Source organism: Lissotriton helveticus, chromosome 10 (assembly GCF_964261635.1).
Source record: "Lissotriton helveticus chromosome 10, aLisHel1.1, whole genome shotgun sequence".
Lineage (NCBI taxonomy): Eukaryota > Metazoa > Chordata > Amphibia > Caudata > Salamandridae > Lissotriton > Lissotriton helveticus.
In genome coordinates, this window is record NC_136071.1 from 278,281,437 (window position 1) to 278,298,113 (window position 16,677).

A 16,677-nucleotide genomic window follows, 5' to 3' on the forward strand; every position below is an offset into this window, starting at 1 on the left:
GGAGCCAGATGAGAGCAGGATTTCTGAAGCTAAATCGGGCAGGAAACAGAATCATGAGAACAGGAGCAAGAACCTCCTCCAGGGAGGCTCGATGAAGCTAAGTAACTCGGGAGGCACAGGGTGCTGTTTATATAGGCTGCACCCTAAGATAGCCACTGAGTAGAGTTGAGATCTCGCGTGATCTTGTGTCTCTAGGCCCTGCGGCACACGGTGCGGGAAGCGGGGGCTGAGTTTTACTGGTTGGCAACTTGTTCCAAATAAAAATCTTATACCACTGCATGATTGGCACAGAATGTATGTTGTCTCACGGAATCCTCTGCGTCTGCTGTTGGGTGATCCGCAAGGTGGAGGGTGGCTGTGCAAGGGGATCAGTAAGTGACTGCCTCACTGGTGGTAGTGTGTTTTTTGGGGTCAGGAGCATAATATGACAACTAGTCACTGGGGCAGTTCAGAAGATGTAGTGTGCAAATCATGCACAGTGTACGAGTCGCGTCAAATGCTTTACACATTGCCTCTAAGTGCTTTTGTTCCAAGTTATGAGAAGGTTAAACATTGATTAATTTAGAAACTTTTGTCAGGCTCACCCTGACATGGATTGTGGCTGCAGCTTGAGAATGGCTCACACCCCCTCAACCACTCACAATAGTGCTCAGTGCTGGGACCCATAGTTGTGTTTGTCCAGTGCCATTCAAAAATGTTGTATAACACTAAAATCCCTTAATAAATAATTTGATAGCAGATTTATCCTCCTTTTAAATTCTCCATTATTGCTTTTTCCGAATTCGCTCCCATTCTAACCAACTCTCTGGGCCTGTGACTCTATCTGCAAGCATGGAGTTTTAGCTCCACAGTCTGGAAAACTACACAGCAACGGAGCTCAGAGGATTCTGCAAGGAGAAGAGCATTCCAGAAAATAGGAGCCCCATGAAGCAGGAGCTCCAAAGGGCCCTCAGATACTGGAAGGAGGCCCACCAGTTGCGAGCCATGGTAGAGGAGGAGGAGGCTATAGAGAAGGAGCACCCTCTGAGCTGCAGCCCCCGAGGACGAGGGCAGCTCATCCCCAGGTGATGAGCCCTAGTCAGGGCAGAGAGCAATGTATTTTGTCTCTTTCTGAAGAGCTGGAAGACAAAAGAACTGAGAGGGAGTTCTGGCTGCAGCTTGCCAAATTAAAATTGGAGGCAGCTATGGAGGAGGCTGCTGCCAAGATGATGGCAGAGGAGGACAGCTGCATGCTTGAGGAAAAGATGCTGGCAATTGAAGAAAGGAGAACGGCTCATGAGCAAGCAGAGTCCGGCAACAATGGTGGCAGCGTACTTTCAGTGTCCACTGGAGAGGGGAGAGTCTGCATACCACAAGGCCTGGTATCCAGCTATGTGATGGGGGATGACACAGATAAATGGGTTTCTGCCTTAGAACGCACAGGGTTTCAGAGGGCTTGAGAAGCAACGTTGTGGAAATACATGCCCAAAGTGGGGAAGGACAGCCTTCTTACACTAGAGGTGGGAGGCCAAATGAAGTATGCTCTTATAAAAGCCATTTTGCTTGCCAGGTTTGGGATGACCACTGAAAAGTACAACTTCAGATTCAGTGACATCCAGAAACTGCCAAACCAGTCTTGGGTGGTGGATTACTTAAACGTTTCCATCAAAGCACTGAGTGGTTGAGTGAGAGACAGCAAGGTGAATGATTTTATTGGGCTGTAAAATCTAATTTTGAGGAATCAAATGCTCAGTACCTGATTTACAGAGCTGCACTAACACCTAGTGGATAGTAAGATCACTTACCACATGCAGGTTCCCCATGAGCAGAGTGAGGGGGATGTCAAAGGTGACAGACGAGTCTCTGAGTAATGTGAGGGGAAAGAGTTCCCAGGCCCCTTCTGAAAAATAGGGGAGAGTTTCTAGTGGGTGATGGCCCAGTGTGCCTAGAGATTAAGAGAATAAGAGAATAATTGTGGTTAAAGGGCTACTGGGGGAGGTATTAATAGTTGCCAAACAGATCAAGCACATGATACATTGTGTGAAAGAAATAAAACAAGATGATGCGGAAAAGCCTAAAGTGAGCAAGATCATAGACAATTTGGGTGAGGTGTTAGTAGTCAAAGGTACCAGGGTGGAGCCCAAGGATGACAAAAGTTGGGGGGGCCTTTATAGGCAATTGCTATTAGTGTGGGAACATGTAACACATGGCCAACTACAAGGATTCCCCAGCTTTAAAAGTAGTATGCAATACATGTGGGAAAAAGGGCCATATCAGGATTTGCTGCAGAAGTAACCAAAATAACAGAAAATATCCTAAAGGTAGTGTAACACAAGCTTGTGATGAGATCATTTTACAGGTTACGGGTCATAACGCAGAAGCGATGTTTGACTGATGCTCAAAGTTGACAATAATTTCTGAGAAAATATTTAAAAAAAATGTAAGGACAGAGAACATTGTTTAAAATGGACATCAAACCAGGAGGGTATTTTGGGCAACCCATACAGATGAAGGGGCACTTTGGGGGAATATAGCTTACAAGTACATATTCACTGTCACCAAAGTGTATGTTTCACATAAGGGGGACAATATTCTGGGATGGCCGGCACAAAGGATCTTGGAATATACCTCAACCCCAACAAGGATCCTCAAATACTAGTCTAGAGCATAGACATAACATAATTGGGTGTAGGAAAGGAATATCCTGAGGTATTTACAGACCAACTATAGTGTTTAAGACACTATGTACACAAGATAAAGCTGAGGGAAAACTCTCAACATATATCAGCCAGAGTAAGAGGCCTAACCTTATCAATGCATGAGGCAGTGAGGGAAGAATTTGAGAGACTGTGCAGCAAAGGGATGATAGAACCAGTAGAAGCCAAACAGTGGTTGGCTCCAATCATGGTGGCCAAGAAAAGTGATGGGGTAGTTCGTCTTTGCGTAGGCCTAAGAGCACTGAACAAAGAGGTGGTGGTGGATAAATACCCACTACCCACCATCACAGAAATGATGACCAAGGTTGAAGGAGTTACGTTTTTTCCACATTGGACCTAACGTCTGCGTACTACCAGATCAGACTGCAACCAAAGTCCCAACAACTAACAGCATTCATTACTCCCATGGGGGCCTACAAGTTCAAATTCATGCCGTTTGGACTTGTGTCGACAGCCGCTATGTTCCAAAGAATAATGACCAGCATGCACAAAGGGATCACAGGAGTGTTCGGCTACCAGGGTGACATATTAATTTTAGGGGACAACAAGGAACAACATGACCACTAAATCAAGCTAGTGTTAAGGAGGTTCAGTGAGCAGGGACTAACAGTAAAAAGGGAGAAGTGCAAAATTGCCTGCCAGGAAATAGACTACTTGGGAAAAAAGATAACAGCAGACGGCATACTGCCCAAGGCTGAGCTGAAAGCCTCCATCATGAATCTGACAACCCTTAAGACTAAAGAAGAGGTTACGTCCTTCTAGGAAAGCTAGAATTCTACAGCACGTTTGTCCATTATTTTGCAAAATGAACGTATCACATACGGAACTTAATAAAAAATGGGGTACAATTTGATTGGTGCGAGAAGTGTCAGGCAGAATCTGAGGATGCTGTGTTAGCTACAGCTCCCAATCTAAAGGCATTCATAGCAGGCAGACAAACAGTAATAACAACTGATGTCAGTTCCAAAGGCCTTGGTGCTGTAATGGTATAAATAGGATGATAGGTTGAGAAGCCTTTGCATCTCCATCATTTAAGGAAGCTGAAATAACTATTCAGTGATGGAGAAGGAGGGGCTGGCTGTACACTGGGCAATCAATAAGTTTAAATATTTCATTTGGGGACAAGATTCTCTGTGAGGACTGACCACAAGCCACTCAGGGAAGTGTTTACTAAAAAAAGGTTTAGATTCCATTTCATGTATAATCAGGAGGTGGGTGGTTGCTCTCCATTTTGCCCACCCCTACTGGGAGGGCAAAATGGTCAGAATGCACAAAACCAATGAGAATTGTAAAACTCTTCATAAATGTGGTGAAACCCCAAGATGGGAGAATTTGGAACATGGGAAGTGTTAGGAGATGCACCACTCCTGGGGAAAATGTGACCACAGAGAAGGGTGACAAAATGCTGCACCAGAAAGAGTCAGTGCACCTGTAACACCTGACAGAGAGAGGGTCAGAAATCTGATTAGGTCAAGTGGGAGGAGAACATGCCGTCTGAGTTTTCTTGAAGACTATGTAGTCACTTCCACAAGAATCCTAATGTTTATGTTTTCCCTCTTGAGGGTGTTTATCTGTAAATGTTGTTATCAGCTTTCCTCATCATGTTTTTATTTTATGTCCTCCTTTTTTTTTCCTACAAGAAGTACGCATAAAGTTAGGAAGAAGGGGGATGTGGGGTATCTTCCTTAATAAGTGCCCTCCCTTTCCCCTCCCTCTTCCTCCCCTCTCCTATTGGTCTTAATGGTTTTGCCAGAGCACACATTGTATGCTGGGTCTGATGATGTAATTGGAATGCTGGCACCAGGGTGTTCTACCTTGAACTCCTCTGAAGCACTTGAGGAGCGACAATTGATGAACTGACAGCTGTGGCTGAGGTGTATCCTGTGAGACTTGCATAAAGCTAGTCTCATCTTCCAGAGCCTCATGTGTATGCAAAGGCTAGATTTCACCGGGCGCCATTTTCAGCCTGGTGGTTTGATTGTTCTAAGTTAGGAAACAAGCAGAAGGTCTCTGTCTATCCTGGGGAACCACCCACTGGTGGGACCTCTAAGGAGATGGTCGGTGTGGACTTAGTAGGAAGTAGTCCCCAGGGTCAGATGGTCAAACATGTTGTTGTCTCACTTTGGGCCTGATTCTGATGCGGTTTGGAAAGCTTCCAGAACAAATGGGTTTGGGAATGGTTTCCAACTTAATCAGATCGGGAGAACCCAACCGACTGAGTACGATGCATCCGGATGCTTCCAGATACGATTTGATTGAACTCCCATTGACTTCAATGGGAGCCTTTTTTCTGACTGAATGCATAGGCTCCCATTGAAAAAAGGGGTGGCTGGAAAAAAATCAGGCACCCTGTGGTGGGCACCCCCTGGTGCCTGCCACACTGTGCATGGCTGGTAAGGGAAGACACATGGGTACCCCCACAGGCCCGATTGGGTAGGCTCCAGGTGCAAAGTCTGATCCTGACTGCTGATTCGAGTCAGATGGCACGATTTGGAAAGGCTGTTCAAATCCAGCATTGTACTCAGTCGTTCGGAAACGGTGCCCCTAGAGACATACAATTCTGCTCTGTACAGCTCGGTCATTCCAAATGCAGTCAGGTTTGGATTGGGATATTCCTAACTCGCATTGTATTCAGTCAGTTGGAAACCTTTCCGAGTCGGTTGGAAAGACACATTCCGGATCTGTTTTGGACAGAGCAAATGCCATTAGGAGGCCTTCCTAACTGCATCCGAATCAGGCCCTTAGTTGGGGCACAGACCCAGAGGGTGAGCTTGGGATCACTGAGGGTGGGAGTAGTAAGGTTCGCGAGGTCACAGAGAATGGGATCCCTGTGACTGGTCTGAGGGGAAACAGGGCCAGTAAGACCAAGGCAGTGGAAAGACTGGTTTCCCCAGAGCAGTACAGCAGACAGACGTGTAGGGTAACTCAAGCCCAGGGGCAGGACCTTTTCCGCTACTGTGGCTCCGGTATTCCTGTAATGGGTGGGGCAGTTACCCGCAGGAGGGTCATATTTAGTCCCCAGATTATGTAGCCCATTGATTGCATTCTAGGAAATAAGTTGCCACTGGTATTTGGAGAGCTGTGAGGGGTGGCTATCTAGGGTACCCTGAAAGCTCATGTTTCTGGGGATACCGCTCGGAAACAGAGAGCACAAAGGCAAAGATGAAGGGACAAGAAGGAATGGCTTACTCCTGACACTGTCCAGCCTCAGGGTACAGGACCTACAGGAGTGGCTAGTCTCAAGCTACCACACAAGTACTAGTGGGAGGTAGAGTAGAAGAAGGTTGCCCAACATCCAGGACTGCTGCCCCAACTTTGAGAAACTATTAGAGGCCTGGAGATCCTTCACAGCAATTAGGGAACTCTTTGTCAGCCCCAAATAAAATGTTCTCTATTTTCTAACTTAGTGTGAGATTTTTCTTGTGTTGTATTTGCACTTTATCACTGTTTGAGGGCTGTGTAAATACTTTGGGCCCCATTAGGATGTCGGGCGGATTGCTCGCCCGGAATCCTTCCCCGCCCGCCACCCATTTCCCCCGTCATATTACTATGGCGCCCGGTCAAGGAGTTGACCGGGCGGAAAAGGGTTTCATATGGTGGCGGTGGCAGTTAGACACCGCCATCCATATTAGGGTGAAGGCGGGGACATGCTGCCACGGAAAGGCATGCGGGAATGTCTTGTGGGGGCCCGTTGCGGTCCCCCAGGGACTCCGGGGGGTGGGGGGTGCACATGGGGGGTACCTATGGTACCCCCCTGCACTTCACTGTAGAACGTGACAGGCACCGCATGGTGCCTGTCACGTTGTGCATTGAAGTGCACAATGTGCATTTTTAGCATTGCGGCGGGGGGTGCTTTCAGCACCACCCGCCACAATGTTAAAAACGCGGGATGCGCCCGCCAGTGTGGCGGGCGCATCCTAATGGCCCCCACGGGACCACCGCCATTATGGCGGGCGGTCCCGTTTTTTGTCAGGCGATCCTAATGGGTCCCTTTGTCTGTAAGTTAAGCCTGAATAGTGTTGTGCCAAGCTGTCAGAGGGTTAAGCAAAGGTTAGTTTAGTGACTTTTGTGTTTCACCCTGACAAGGATTTTACTGCTGCTTCAGAAGGGCTCACACTCCCCTCAACCAGCAACCCAATTTCTCACAGGAGGCATGTGAAAGAGAGGAGGAGGCGGAGGGGAGAGTAGGCAGTACTGGTTCAAATTCCAGCCTGTTCAGTTCCAGGCAGCATTTACAACTCAAGGCTCTCCAAAACAGGTATGTGCACCTGGAGGGCAGACATCATGACAAGCTCTCCTTGGGCAACTTGCATTATGCCCACCTGTGCCTGAACCATATATGAGCTTGAGTTCCATTGACAGCTGCTACCATGTATCTCATCCCTGGCCAGTTAGCTCTGAGGTCCTGATGTCCATCCTCTTTTGGGTTGTGTGTCTAAGTGCTCATAAATTCTCTCAATTCTACACCTCTTCCAGCTCACCAATGCTTCTATTAATTTCTGGCAGTACTGTCTGGGGAGCTGGTTTGGCCCCAGAATTATCCCGTAAGGCATAATGTGACACTAACAGGGCGGCGAAGATCTGTACAATATATTTGAATTCCCTTTCCTTCCTGTCAAAGAATGGACTTTCTCAGTAGCGTCTCTTATTGTCATTTTGTGACATCCAGAGGGAGCAAATGCTGGGTGCCTTCCTATCTCTCCTGGCTTACTCCCAACTCTACATTGCTTGGCTCAGAAGTAGAAAGTGAGCCCCTCGCAGGGCTCTAAAGGACAGATTGGTGGGATCAGATAAACTGGCCATGGATGCAGTGGTGCCTGAGGCAGGGGTGGTGTCAATGGTGAAAGATGTAGCATTTGAAGTGGGGGCTCAGATGCCACTGCATACAACACTTTGTTGTTGCTAGTAGTTTTCAGCTACTCATAGTTGTAAAGTCCCTTTGATTCTGGTCCTCCTGTCCATATGTGATATACTACACCTACTTTGGGAGAACCTTTCTCAAAGACATGTGTGCAAGATTTTGTTCATTGTTGGTGGTCTACACAATGTCTTTTTGGAAAGTAACTGTTATTATGCATTGATGCATTAATAAGCATGACCATAGACTACAAAACATAACTTAAACATGATATAATTGTGTTCAAGTATGTATGGAACAACTTGTGATGTCCTTAACAACTGTCGTTTTGCTACTATGATGGTGAATGCTGGTAGGCACTTGCCACGGTCAGTGTCGCTTCCTGTAGTAGTTGCACTTAAATCACTTAAATCCCAGAACTGGCACTTCAGGTCATTGAACCATTTTCAATCCTCTGCTGTTGAGCCATTAGAGGACATCACATTCATATTGTCTGTAATTGGTTGCCACAGTTTGGTCCATGAGGTGTGACTGCTCCATGCCCACTTCCTTAGCAAGGATCTGGAGCTCACACCCTGAAAAATCCATCTTCTTGAGTTTTGCCAAGGCCATGTTGATGTTCTGAGGTGGGATTGCTGGAAACATGGCTTTTGTAAAGAGAGGATTGTACTGGATCCTGTTCCGTGGTGCAACAAGTGTCCAGATTTCACAATATGGCTTCACACATTCCTGCTTTTTGCTCTAGAGTCAGACAGGCTGTAAAGCTATTTGTCCATGGTAAGAAATGGTTGCTCTTTCTTTCTGGGAAGGCTTTTTGAGTTTTTGGCCACTCTTGATTATGTTTTTCCTTTTCACAGTAATATTGGACCAATAATACCGGTATTACCAGACCCAGTAGTTCCAGGCCTGATATTTCCAGCGCTGGAATTATAAGGCTTGTCTTGCATCAGGTAATACTGGATGCAAACGGAAAATTGGTAATTCCAATACCACCGCACCATGTAAACATGTAATTCCTGCTATTGTGTGTGGAATTACTGACATTTACTGTTGACTTTATATTACTAGCCCTGTTAGAACTACAAGATCATTGGTAGAATTGCAGGACTGGTAAGCTTCACCTGAGGACTCTGGCTGTAAAAAGCATCTGAAATCTCCAGGTGAAATTCATGGCAAAAATGACCAGGAGAATCAGACCTGGAAATACAGATTCTCTCTGTAATTCTAAATCAGAATTACATGTGACACAACTTGAGGTGGCTATAATTAAAATTACAGTTACAGTGAAGAACAAACACTTTAAAACAATTATGAATGTGAGTAAAATGAATAGATATGAATCACTTTTGAGTGAATAGCACACTCCTTGAAAGGAGTCCAAATGTGAATAAAATGAATCAATATGAATCACTCTGGATTGAATAAAACTCTCCATGAAATAGATAAGAAGCTGAATGAAATGTCTACAGATATGGTGAATTGCATGTATAACACATACCAAAAAGCACTTGACCCTGGCAGCTAATCACAGTCACGTTCAATGAAGATGGAGAGTCCAAATATGAACATGACTAAGGCCTGATTACGATGGCGGTGAACCCGCCACCGGCAGGCTGCCATCGTAATGCCATTCCCTGCCCGCCAGATAAGGATGGCGGGCGGAAAGTATGTCAGCCATGGGTCTGACTGAAGCAATCATTACAATTGCCTGTCAGACTGACCCCGCATCCCTAGAATAGTGGCAGAGGCTAGCAGGAACCGCCCACCACATTAGGATGCAGTATCCGACCAGCCTTTCCATGGCGGTGCAAAAGAAAACACAATTTATAGTACAGATAAGTGGATCATTTTACAGATTGTATGTTACGATGCAAGCAACATTTTTGTAAAGTTGAAAAGACACACTTTTCCTTCTATGTAATATATACAGCCGCAGAAATCTCCGTTAATATATTAATAAATACATACATTTTCTTGCTTGCATTATGGAGAACAGATAATGCAGGTGTTGTGAGTTAGCAACTTTGAAGAAGTTGGAGGTAACTTAATCTGCATTATATTTCCTGTGGTTGCCTATGGACTGGGTAATACATTTTTCCTATTTCAAATCTGAAAACCTTAACTAGGTTTGAGGCAAAACAAGTATAATAATTTCTTTGCACGTCAAGGCTTTTTTATAGCTCCTAGTCTTCCATTGAACGGCCTCGTAGCACTATTTCAGATCTGGACATCTTACAAACGTATTCCAAAAATTCATTCACTGTCAATGTATTAAATTGTTTCTTTATTCTCCGAAACAACAACCAGGTTGTATTGTGTTAAAACTGATATTACATGAGTGAAAAGATTCGCATGGTGACATAACATACATTTATGCAATGCTTTCGGAGTTTGTTTACTCATTTTGTGCAGACCTTTTTGTTATAAAGGTGTGCAGACAGAATATCGAGTTAGAATTGCCAAACTACAGAAATATCAAGTCCTAAATATCGTGAGTAACAAATATCAACAGCAAGAATATCGTGGTGAAGAATATCGATTTTAAGGTAAGAAATATAGTTTTTAAAATTATAGAAGTCATTAATATCGTTTGCAAGAATATAGTTGTTTAAAATATCGATTTTTTTAAATTAGTGTTATGTATTTTAAATAAATCTGATGTATTATTTTTGTATAAGAACTGTTTATGTTTTTAATATATGTGTTACATTTTTAGTAGTTATCAATTTTATTTCAATTACATTTTGCATTTGTTAGTTCCGTAGCGGGTTGTGGGTTTATAGGGGAATAGGGTGGGTGGTAATTTAATTATAATAAATGAATAATTATTTTTTATTTATTAATATTGATTTAATTGAGATGTTATAGTGTTAATTGTGGAAAGTAATTTATTATTAATTGATTAATTGCTAATTAATTATGGTAATTGTGTAATTTATTTAGGTGCGGGTTGTGGGGTTAATAGTGCTAAAAGGTGGGAACTAATTTATTTGTAATTAATCAATAATAAGTTGTTATTTATTATTCATTAATTGATTGAAAAAGAATTATGGAAATTGTTTAAATATTTTTAGGTGCAGGTTGTGGAGTGTATAGGGGTGAAAGGTGGGAAGTCATTTATGTTTAATTAATTAAATATTTGTTAATAAATATTAATTATTTAAATGTAAATTAATTATGGAAATTGTGTAGTTAATTTTAGGGGAGGGTTGTGGGGTTCATAGGGGTAAAGGGGTGGAAGTAATTTATGTTTCATTAATTAAAAATTAGTTCTCAATGTTAATTAATTGATTGAAAATTAAATATGGAAATTATGTAATCAATTTTAGGTGTGTATGTAGGGTTTATAGAGGTAAAGGGTGGGAAGTAATGTATGTTTAATTCATTATGAATTAGTTGATCATTAATATTAACTAATTAATTGATATTTCATTAGGGTAATTGTTTATATTTTTTTGTGTGTGAGTATTGCTTTATAGGGGTAAAATGTGGGGAGTAAATTAATTTTACTTACTTTATAATTAGTTGTGATATACTATTCGTTTTTTAATTGAAAATAAGTTTTAATTGTGTAATTATTTTTTTACAGTTTCATTTTAGCTGTGGTTTGTGGGGGTTCTAGGGGTAAAGTGTAGGAAGTTTATTAATTGTTATGAGTTTTAATTTGCTTTTTAATTATTGACATTTATTTCATTGGCAATTAAATATGTTAGTTATGTAAGTAAATTTTTTTTATTTAGATGTGGATTGTGAATTGTGTGGTGTTATAGGTTAGGAAATACAAAATTGTAAATGCATGTAATAATTAATGTTTCAGTTTCTAAATAATTTCTAATAAAAATTATGTATTTGTTTGAACATTATTGTGTATTTTATTTAATATAATATTTGTAGGTATGTGTGATATGCATTTAACATTATAATATGTTTTTTTAAATTTGTAATATTAAATGTATTTGTATTTTAATTTTTAACATATTTATATATGTTTTTATTTATTTTGTTTCTAAAATATTTTTGTTATTAATATGTTTTTAATTTTGAACTGACTGGAGTGAGAATATTTATTGTTATCCCTCCGCAATCCAACATTTTCCCTACTTTTGCACTGATTGGAGAGGGAAAAGAAAATTTTAGCCCGCCGCTGTCCAATAATTTCCTTACTGTTGCACTCACTGGATTTGGAATAGTAATTTTTACCCATCCGCTATCCAACACTTTCCCTACCTTTGCACTCATTGGAGTGGGAATAGTAATTTTTACCCGTCCAGTATCCAACACATTCCCTACTGTTACACTTATTGGAGTGGGAATAGTAATTTTTATTCCTCCGCTATCCAACACATTCCCTATGATTGCACTCACTTCATGGGAATAGTAATTTAATCCCTCCGCTATCCAACACTTTCCCTACTGTTGCAAGGACTGTAGTGGTAAATTTAAGTTTAAAGATTTGTAAATAGTTTAATGTGTTAATTCATAATAGAATGTTTTTAAATAGATTTTTATGTTATTGATATATATATATATATATATATATATATATATGTGTAAATTTGTACAACATTTTAAAATAAATTAAAATTAATAGTTTAATAATTGTTTTAAATTAAATATATATGTATATATATTTATTATTATTATGTGTACCTTTTTTTAAATTAAGTTTATTTGTTATATTTGTTATAATGTATATTAAATCTACATCATTACAAAAAATATTATTTGATATATTTAATATTTATTCTTTCATTTATATAGAAAAATCAATATTTTGTACATCTATATTTCAACATCGATATTTTGGGGGGATATTTTTGTACTTACCTGTTTAAGTGTAGGGAGTCAATATTTTTGCATTCTATATTTTTTCACCTATATTTTTTTACATCTATATTTTTGACATCGATGTTTTCTCACTGAACCCCATTGGTAAGTCACGTGTGCAGATTTAACAGGGCCAAATTCGGAGAACTCATATTGCGGCTCTAAGACCTGCTTTAGGAGGGAAATGGGGGAGAATTCCACCACTCAAAGAAAATTGCAATACAAATTGCACTGTCAGAAGCATTTCACAGCACAATTTTGCAAAGAAATTGGCTAAAAGGCACAGGGTGTACAACCACATTGTAAAGCTTTTTTTGGGACATCACCATTATTCGCTTTTCACTTCCCATTCCTTACTCATCTCCCAGTCCCCCTGCTTCTCTTCTCTTCTCATCCCTTTGTCCTTACCCTTCACTCTGAGAACCTCATTCCTCGTCCTTTATTCTTTATCTTTCGTTACCTAACCCTCACCTCTCATCTCTTCACTTACTCTTCCATCGTAACCCAATAATCCCCATCCCTCGCTGCTCAACTCTCACCTTTCATCCATCCCTCCATATCCATTCCCCTGTTCTCTCCCTCCCAAGGCTTCACTCCTGATTGCTTACTTATCATCCCTCACTCCTTATCCTTCATCTCTCACAGAGTTTGCACATGTGCTCTGGCTCATGTGCTTTGGTCAATTAGCTCCTAACACCTCATATTCAGAGGTGTAGCTATTGCTTTTGCCGCCCTGGGCGGTCCCTGACTTTGTCACCCAGTGACGGCCGGTGCAGGTAAGAGTGGGGGGGCTAGATGTAGGTAATTCCCATTTACAGACTCTTAAATACCGAGTTTTACCGATTCGGTATTTAAGAGTCTGTAAATGGGAAGGGGGCAGATGTAGGTAATTTTAGAATCTGAATTTCCGAATCTGTAAAATTCGGTATTTACCGATTCTGTAAATACAGAATCGGTATTTCCCATTGATTCCTATGGGCTTTGAAGCCCATAGGAATCAATGGGAAATACCGATTCTGTATTTACAGAATCGGTAAATACGGAATCCTGCAAGGGTGCAGGGGGTGTCACTTTGACACCCTCTAGCACCCCAAGTACAGGCTTGTGTGCAATGTGGCACACATACATGCCCTAAGGGCATGTCTGTGTGTCACATTGCACAGGTGTGCATGTGCATGCACAGATGTGCATGCACACCTGAATTCGGTATTTTACCACACAATAGGATTGTGTGGTAAAATACCGGCTCTTAAGGGCCTGTGGCACTGTAAACTGTGCCACCTACATTTGTAATTACAGAATCGGTATATTTACCGATTCGGTAATTTACCGTATCGTTAATTTTACCGAATCGGTAAATATACCGATTCTGTATTTTTCAGCCCCCTACATCTGAAAACCCTAATACCGGTCGGAAACGGCCGAAATCGGCCGTTTCCGACCGGTATTAGGGCTCCTACATCTGGCCCGGGGTTGGGTGAGGTGACAGACGACGCCGAGGAGAGTAAAATACAAAATAAAAAAAATGACCTTGCGCTCGCCACCGCTCCCAAAAGAGTGCCGCCCGGGACGAACCGCCCCATCCCCCCCCCCACCACAATGGCTACGCCACTGATCATATTGTATATCCAGGAGTCATAATATTTTTCAAGTGTGTATCCCTCTACAATCACTACATATCATTAACACTGCACTGCAAGTCAGTATACTGTGGTGCTACATGCCGCACATTTATGGGATCCAAATACAGAGTGCCTCGAGCTATGTCCCCTATGCTTAATCTCTTCACAAGATCTATTTGCAAGCACCACATTCCCCACACTATGGTCCTCATTATGTTTTTAATGTCTATAGAATTAACAATTGTTGTGTGCATCAGTAAATTGGACGAACAGTGCCACCATGTGGCTGGCTTTCATCAGTCTTGGTGCAGACGATTAAGTGCTGGTGCCGAGCACTGAAAAACACTGGCTCAAATTAAGCACTGGCTAAATCTAGAAACAAGCCCCAGAATTTGGAGTTTTTTTCCAGGCCCCACAGAATCAGAAACACTAAGCAGTATTACCAAAGCCAATATATTTCATACCTTGAATTATGTGTCTGTATTATCAGCCTGGATTATCCCACATTCATAGGGATACCACGTCACCAAGAAATGACTTCAAGACAGGAAACATGCCCTCTTTGCTCGCTGGCTTCACTGCCAGTTTGTAAGACATCGAACTACACCCCTGAGGTACCGAAGAACAGTACAGGATGCATCCTTCATACCTGAAAGCCAGCTCCAAATAGTATGTCTCCTGGCAGTTATTTTAAATATTTTCAAACCATTTCAATCTTTCTCTCAAAACTGCCATCCTCTCAGCAAACCATCCATCTACCATGGTCTCTGACCACATGATAATGTCCAACTTCAGTATGTCTGAACAGCAGGTTGTGAAAGAGGAGCCAGGCTCATGGTCCATTTGCTCCAAAAGGCCATGGATCAGCTGAGAGGGAAGATCTGGTAGCATTTAATTGAAGATTTTAAGAAGAGGTTGTATGACATTGAACCTCGTGTCCAGACTGCTTCTCAAAATGCAGACCTAAGAGTTTTGCAACAGAGCTGAACCTGATGCCCTATGAGGAACAGATTCCCAACAAAGTAAGTCTGACCAGTATTGTGGGCATAGAGGGCATGCCTGAAGCAAGAAGAATTGATAATCTATGTGAGTGCCTGACATACCGGCACCGTTTCAGGAGGCCAGCTGTCAGGAAATTGGTGGTGGCCAGGATTAAACTAATTTTCAAGGAGAGCTTCTTCTCAGCAAGGATAAGGTAATTGTGGAGGAGCCATTCTGTAAACACAAGGCAATGCCTGAGGTTTGGAAAGAAAAGGACAAGGCAGAAACTGTGGACTGGAACAGGTCAAAACCTGCTGTGATTGGGACCAGGGAACTGAACTGGGTAAAGTAAGCCAAAACAAAACTATACAGTCAGTAGCGTAACACAGGCCCCCGCAGCCCCCGCGGTGCGGGGTGGCCCAAGGGGGGTTCCTTAGCACAGTTCTCTGGCAGAAAAGCTCTCAATTGAGTCCGGAGGGGGGTCCTCCACATACCTTGCAGGGGGGTGGCCCTCAAGTTTCATTACGCCTGTGTATACAGACAGGAAATATGTGGAACAATACACAATAAGGAAAGATGATGTAAGCACAATGATAGTTTGTATGCTACTTGGACATGTATCTCTCTGTGGGAGGAAAAGATCATACAAAAGGCAAGGAGCAGTTACCCTCATCGGTCTGGTAAGTCACCAAGCAGCTCTTATGGGAGAAAAGTGCTAGGTGATTCTTTGCAAGAGGCACCAAGCCTCAGAATCTCATTGGCACTCTTAGTAATAGTAACCAAGATATCACCACAACCACAAGACAGCAAAATAAAACAGAGCAAGAAACACTGAAAATAAGAACTGGCCCCAGGGTAAGCAGGACCGAATTCTTAGAACAGAATCAAGGAGCAAGCCTGAAATCAAGGCAGCAACACAGAACAGGAACAGTTGGGTGCTCAGCAGAAAAGATTGTTGCAAGTCCCAGGGCACTGAGCTTCCAGGGCAGAAATAGCTGAAGGCAAAGTGGAAGAGCACAGAAGCAGAGAGTGAGTGAGGCATAAATCATCATTCAGGTGACAGGATTCAGGGAAACACCAATCAAAGGAAGGCTAAGCAGGAATTTGGAGAAGAGAAAAGAACGAGGAGGGAACCAGAGAAAACAGTAAAGGAATGTGGATTGTAACTAAGAGCTTGACAAGGTGAGGAAGCAAATCTCAAGACGTCAGTATACTTCTAGGGGCTATCAGCAATGATGCTCATCAGACCTCAACTCTTGGACAAGATCTGGATATGGTTTAGCAATGGAACAATGAATTGCACAATGTATCAGGATGGTAAAGTGAAAGAAGGACCGGAACGTAATGTGAGCAAGGTGTTCCATGTGCTGGAGTGTATGCTGGCGTGGGTAGGTCTAAAGGCATGATCTCACAGGACTTACTTGAGTGCCACCTACAGGCCATATGACCAAATCCTTACACCATCTTCCCTGATTTTTGAGAATGTCTCAGCTCTAGAGATTCAGGAGGAATCAGGACTCCTCTCAGCCCTTCCTAAGGTGGCAGGAGTATGCCTTTCGCAGCCGTGTATGTTTTCTTCACATTGGCCCGCATTATGAATTTCAGATTTAATCGCAATAATCCCAGTAGTGAAATTTGCCAGCACTTGAGTCTAACATTATGACTTTCCCAGGCCCCCTCATGTTAGTTTTCA

General features: G+C 42.3%; 1 protein-coding gene across 4 annotated transcripts in view; it reads right to left on the reverse strand.

The window, feature by feature from the left end:
- The window catches only part of LOC144786256 (5-beta-cholestane-3-alpha,7-alpha-diol 12-alpha-hydroxylase-like), a 66,439-nt gene that overhangs the window by 39,399 nt on the left and 10,363 nt on the right, over positions 1–16,677 (reverse strand). For 2 of the 4 annotated variants that reach the window (XR_013602097.1, XM_078665305.1), the window contains exon 2: positions 1,785–1,924. The exons of the other annotated variants lie outside the window; for them this stretch is intronic. The gene's annotated coding sequence lies outside the window, so the exon portion shown is untranslated. The remainder of the gene's footprint in view (positions 1–1,784; positions 1,925–16,677) is intronic. 4 annotated transcript variants of the gene reach the window in all.